General features: G+C 31.9%; 1 long non-coding RNA gene across 1 annotated transcript in view; it reads left to right on the forward strand.

Moving 5' to 3' along the window:
- Positions 1-6,689, forward strand: part of LOC111086654 — a 15,978-nt gene extending 9,289 nt beyond the window's left edge. Inside the window, exon 3 of the long non-coding RNA XR_002611390.1 lies at positions 6,537-6,689. This is a non-coding gene — a long non-coding RNA (uncharacterized LOC111086654). The remainder of the gene's footprint in view (positions 1-6,536) is intronic.
- The last annotated feature ends 52 nt before the right edge of the window (positions 6,690-6,741 follow it).

Consider the following 6,741-nt stretch of genomic DNA (forward strand, 5'->3'; position numbering starts at 1 on the left):
CGTGTTTAGGCTCTAACGAATTACACACACACACACACACAAAACATTTATCAATTTATAAAAGTGAAAAATATCTACTTGTTGAATTTTTGTCGAGGTTCTGAAATTTTAAAAATATATTCGTTCCATCAAGTTAATAATGTACACAAAACTGAGCATGACGAACATCGTTAGCAGCAAAATCAAGTTTATATTGAGCATGAAAAGCATTATTAGCAGCAAAGTCAAAATTATACTGAGAATGACGAACAATGTTAGCAGCAAAGTCACGCTTATATTAAGTATAATGAACATTGACATTGTTAGCAGCAAAATCAATTTCATACCTTTACAAAAATAATTAGCACCAAAGTAAAGTTTATTTTGAGCATAATCAACATTGTTCGAAGCAAAGCCAAGTTTATACCATGACGAACATAGTTAGCAGTAAAGTCAAGTTGATATTGAGCATTATAAACATTTTTAGCAGAATAGTCAAGTTTATTTCATGAAGAACATAGTTAGCAGCAAAGTCAAGTTGATATTGAGCATAATGAACATTGTTAGCAGCATAGTCTAGTTTATATTTAGCATAATGAATATTGTTAGCAGCAAAGTCCAGTTTATACTGAGTTTTTATTATTTATTTGTCCTATAATTTATACAGCAGAGCAAATATTCACAATTTCATTTATAGTTTTTCTTTAACTATAATGTTTAAAACATTCCAAGTAAAAGACGTCATACAAGACAAACAAGCTAGATTTAAATACCTGAGTGAGTTTGTTCATTTGTGGAAAACAAACGTTCTCCATGTTAATAACCACATTGGCTTTATTGGACAAAGTTAAGTCAGTTTTTAAATTATCACTGCGTTCTAAGATAAAATAATTTTATACTGATGTTGCCTAAGTTATTTAACTATTCAAATATTCAGCAACAAATTAATTTTCAATTAATACATATTAACAAATATTATACAACCAAACATGTACCATGACCAGCTGAGAAACGTAGTTTTGAGTTATATCAGCATACCTTATTTTTAGTCAGGAATATGATAAGTTTAGGTGTTGTCTCAATTGACTCTTTGGTGTCAAAACTATAAGAAACTCTGATCAAAAGTAAGCTAACTATATATAACTAGAGTAATGTTTAAAAAAGCCCAGGTTACCAGCTAGCTCCAACACTAATGTTTGTCTTCAGTTTTTGGTATTATAAGATGCAGAATCAAGCAATTGTTTTAAGTACTCATATAGTGGACAAAAGACATAATAAAACGTCAGATTACAAGTTGTGATGATACATTAACTTTGAGTTGCACTTACTGGACATTTCATTCTGTAACTTATACTTTCCATATAATTTTTCTTCGTGTACGTCATCATTCTAATAAACAGTGAAGGTTACCTTAAGGTTACTTTTGACATATATTTTTAATTCCTATGTGTAATTATGGACAGATAGCTCTAAACGTTACAGGAGCAGCATTGCGATACATTATTTGTATATAACTTATTATCCAGATTGAGTACAGTAGTAGATCTTTTTCTGTAGTAGAATAATCTTCTTTTGTCTCCTATTCGAGGCGATAAGTAAATTTCTGGCCAATCCAATACGATAAGACTCATCATACGAGACAAACGATGAAATTTTGAACGTCTTAATAAATAAACAAGAGGGAATCCTCAATAGCCGCGGCACCTGAATTTTCTTTAAAGCAGGATTAGAGTAAATTAATTTGTGAGACCTTTGTTTCCCTTTTTATTAGCTATATTTTTGTGCGCCAGCAATACCAAGGGTGGGGCGAGCGTATACCTGAATCGATTTTATTACTCATCAGGATCTCTACCAGCTTAGTCTCAAATTGAAATTCTCTTAGGCAGGATTAGAGTAAATTAATCTGTAAGATTTCAGGCGTGGCCAAATATATCACTCCAAAGGGTCTGACCTCCTCAGTCCAAAATTGCAATTAGATCTCAAATCGGTCAAGAGATGACGGAGCCATGAGCTGAAAGTTTGTAAAAAAAACAAATAAACTCAGAGCCATTCTATGAGCCGCGGCTAAAAAGTATTTATTAAGGTAAATATAAATTGTTTAAAATTTCCTTTATTTTACAAATTCATACAAGCGAACAATTGACTTAAATACAGTTAGAGATAAAATATACTCTAAGCTAAACTGAAACCAATTATTCTGTATTCTTCAGACCTAGTAGTGATTAAAATTATTTGCGTAAGTAAAACAAGTCATATTATAAAGCATTGTAGAAACACTTTGTAATACATTCCATGTTATTACAAAAAGAAGAAAACAATAGTGAATATACACGAAACATTATCAAACATCTTTGTTTTAACTCACTTTTTATATAGACTAATCTATTTAAACACACGTTAGTAAACACATATTTGTTAGAACCTACAACACTATGGTTTACAACACTTCAGCATTTAGGATATTAATGGGAATGGATAACATTTTGTGGAACTAGGCCATATGTCAAGGTCTTATCGGTAGATGTAATCCATATGTCAAGGTCTTATCGGTAGATGTAATCCATATGTCAAGGTCTTATCGGTAGATGTAATCCTTATGTCAAGGTCTTATCGGTAGATGTAATCCATATGTCAAGGTCTTATCGGTAGATGTAATCCATATGTCACGGTCTTATCGGTAGATGTAATCCATATATCAAGGTCTTATCGGTAGATGTAATCCGTATGTCAAGGTCTTATCAGTAGATGTAATCAAAATAGAAAAAATCAACAAGTGCATGGAGCTGAGTCTATAACTAGTGTACTTTTAATCTGATTGGCATGGCAACTTTACACGTGGTCAAAGGTCGAAATCAAAATAAAGGTCTCCATATTTACATCGCAAGAACAAACAATTGTTGGTATCTAAGTTTAAGATTAAAGGAAGAAAATCGTTTGTGTTTAACTTTTGAGTATGATATACAGGAACTCTTCCATAACATCGTTAATTCACGTGATATAGAAACTTTTAACTTTATAGTTCTTCGAAGAAGCATTATAGACTCCCAATGTTTGTAGACTGGTCTTGAGGATCAGGTAGAAGATGGATTGTTCAACTCCGGATGTACGTCATACAGACAGGGCTCTGAAAAAAGTACAAAAATTGTAATTTTACATCGAAAACTTGGGGGATCTGCATTTAATCTCTTAAAATACAGTTTATATTACATAAATATCATGATTTTTCGAATAAGTTCCTTTTCGGGGTAATTGTTTTTACAAATTAAAAAAGAAAGAGTTTAATAACCCAACAAATGTTATGATGAAGATGATGAATTATAGAATTTTTTTTACTGTACCTACGAGTTTAAAAATAAGATTTGAGATAAAGATGATATGAAACAAAGAATTTCCTGATCATTCTTTCAGAAGACAAATTCTAAACATTTATTTTCTATTCTTCAGGTGATCAACTTAAAGTATTTATTCAACGAACCCAAAAGACTAGTAAAGAGTAATGCGAGTTATATTTTGACATAAGTCAGTATTGTGTTCAGCAAATTTGAGCGACTTCAAAAAGTTTGGAAAACGTTAACGTTTCAATTGTGTGGGAAGAGGTTGGAAAACGGGCTACAAGATCACTATAGGCGTTATGAAATATATATGTAACAAATATGATGCACTGAATTAACCTGCGTTGATATATAGAAAGTAAATGCTAGTTATCATTATTTCTTCAAGGAGCAGAGCCTATTTCAGTAGACCGAATGTTAGAGAATATTAAATTATTACGCAATCCGTGTCATTGTAAGTACTAAGAACACATGATGCTTATTATCATTAGGTAGACAGTGCACAACTTTTCGGATGTAAATAGCTTGAAAGCACGTGGGCTCGCGGGTGCGCTTTACGTTTTGTTATACCCTCGTAAAACCAAACATTCTATAAAGGATTAATGAAAAAAAATCTGAACCCCTAGGTACTGTGTTTATAAGAGAAGTAAAACCGAAACTACCCACTTTCCTCATATTCAAAAGATTGTTCTACCGGAAATGATCGCGTGGCTCTGTCATCGCCTGTTATTCTGTCCTTGCACTCGGGTCCTAAACCTAAGAGCCTGTTCTGCTGCTCCACTCGACAACATTTGATGGGCTGTAATTACATAAAAGCTTGTCTCATAGGCTGGGATTTATTACTCCATAAAGCGGGGATAGAAAACGGTAGTCACACGTGTTCAAACTTAGATTCGCGCTAACATTACACTCTTCCGGTAGATATAGAGCCGAATAAGTGTTTTTCGAAATGCAGGTGTGCTGCACACCTTTTTGTAAAATAATAATTTCGACAATAGCCAATAAAAATATCATGTGGTATTATGTTAATGAGAAATAGATGCATACTTTTCTCTGTGATCATTTACTAGGTTAAAGAATTGTGTTTCATGAAATTTTATTTTGTTAGCTATGTGAAGTGCTTAAAATAATTAGAACCTTTGAATGCATGTTATAGTTTACAAATTAAGATCGTTTGGATGTTGTAAAGAAAGTCTTTTATCATGTTTAATGAATAAAATGGCGAACTTTATAAAATATCAGTAACAGGGTCATGATATCAAATGACAAGAATAAATATCATGCAAACAATAGGAAATAGGAAGACATGTATAATATTATGAAATCAAGTTAAGCATTGCTAAAACATTACAATTGTATCTAGAACCATTTAGAACACTCCCTCTTCCAGATAAACAAGAACCAAAAACAAAACATATTTATATATATATTACAAATTAAATTAGAACTGAAATGAAAGAAGATGACACAGATTCGTTTGTCTGGATGATGGATTTATGTACTCGATTCATGAAAATAAAGAGATCAAAAGACAATATGAATAATTTTAATCTATAAAGTAATATTCATTCTAGTTTTCAACGAGTTTTTATTTGTTGTCCAGTGGTGAGTGTTAGTTGAAATAAATATAAATCCCAAGTGGGATGTTTAAGGATTATATTTGGCCTAATCAGAAACATTAGTAGTTTAATAATTTATGCTATCCTTTCTAAAAGCTTGGAACTTACATAATCTTACTTACTAAACGTCAAATTATTTCTTCAGTCATGACAATTACAAGTCAATAGCGCATAAAAAAGGCATCAATGAACGATTAGGTACCCCAGTGGGCCAGTGGTAAATTTACGGATTTTCAAAGCTAAAATCATGAGTTCGATTCAGCAAAGACAGCCTATTGTGTAGCTTCACGCCAAAACACACAAACCGACAAGTAGTAACTAAAATGTTACAGTTGATAAAAAGTTTTATGGACAGCCTTTTGTGATCCAGACTTTACAGACAAATCTTTATCATCTAACAAGAGATAAATTAACATAAGGATTATCCATCATCCCTCTCATTCAAGCTGCAGACTGCTCATAAAACTCTTCAATGCAATTTACTAACTCTTTATAAAGAAACTAAATCATCTTAAAATCATTCAATAAAATGGACTATTTAATAAGTATTTTTTAATGGAGCAGTTTTTGCTGAATACTTGAAGTAAATTTTACTTCAAAGTCTTCCAAGCTTATTAAAATTATATTATTTGTTTTCATTGGTAAGTATAAGAGGTTTGGATGTTCCCGAAGTTGTACATTTATTTCTCTTCTTAACGAGGCGTCGAAAATGCTACTCAAAATGGTTTACTATCATCTTAATAGCACATAAAACCTCTGAAGAAAGAAAAGGATTGTCATTTTAATAGCAACCACATAAAACCTCTGAAGAAGGAAAAGGATTGTCATCTTAATAGCAACCACATAAAACCTCTGAAGAAGGAAAAGGATTGTCATCTTAATAGCAACTACATAAAACCTCTGAAGAAGGAAAAGGATTGTCATCTTAATAGCACCCACATAAAACCTCTGAAGAAGGAAAAGGATTGTCATCTTAATAGCAACCACATAAAACCTCTGAAGAAGGAAAAGGAAGATCTATCTTCGAAAGCTCTTGGTTTATCAGGTTTCTTATTTTTTGGTTCGTCTAATTTTGGATCCTGCGTAACTTCTCAGTACAATGAAATTATTTAGCACTAGATAATTTTCATAAAATAAACGTAATCCCACTTTCTGTGAATATGTTTCTAATTGTTATACACTTGGCGTATAAACACAATGTACTTAGTAAATAATGTATTTTTATAGTTTTTATCGTTGTCAGATTCCTTCTTTTTTCAGCAATGGATTTCTTTGAAATCTCAAGAACTTTCATTTACTTTACTGTACTTTTTATCTTTCATTCTACAAGATATATAGCTTTATGGGAATCAATGACAGATATAATCATTATTTAATATCATGTACTATTGTTGTTGAAGCACAACATCTTTCGTCTCTAGGAACACGCACTTGTAAGTAAATAAGTAAAAATATGTATATATTTCTATATCTACGTCTTGTTTCAAATCACTGATCTTTCGTCTCTAGGAACACGCACTTGTAAGTAAATAAGTAAAAATATGTATATATTTCTATATCTACGTCTTGTTTCAAATCACTGATCTTTCGTTTACTTACCTTTCAGGCAGCTGTTCCTAAGAAGAGTATTTTGTCAAAGAAGAGTTGGTCCGTTTGATATGCATAAAAACGAGGCAATAGAATAGTCAAAGGTGGATGGAAGCTTTGCCCTGTCTCTGGAAATATAGTTCCCGAAACCAGATTGACAGAACACAATAGAAAACCGTCCCATGTTTTTCACCATTGCAACTCAAAAAACCATAGTATATCTA

Source organism: Limulus polyphemus, unplaced genomic scaffold (genome assembly GCF_000517525.1).
Source record: "Limulus polyphemus unplaced genomic scaffold, Limulus_polyphemus-2.1.2 Scaffold1298, whole genome shotgun sequence".
NCBI classification, from domain to species: Eukaryota; Metazoa; Arthropoda; class Merostomata; order Xiphosura; family Limulidae; genus Limulus; species Limulus polyphemus.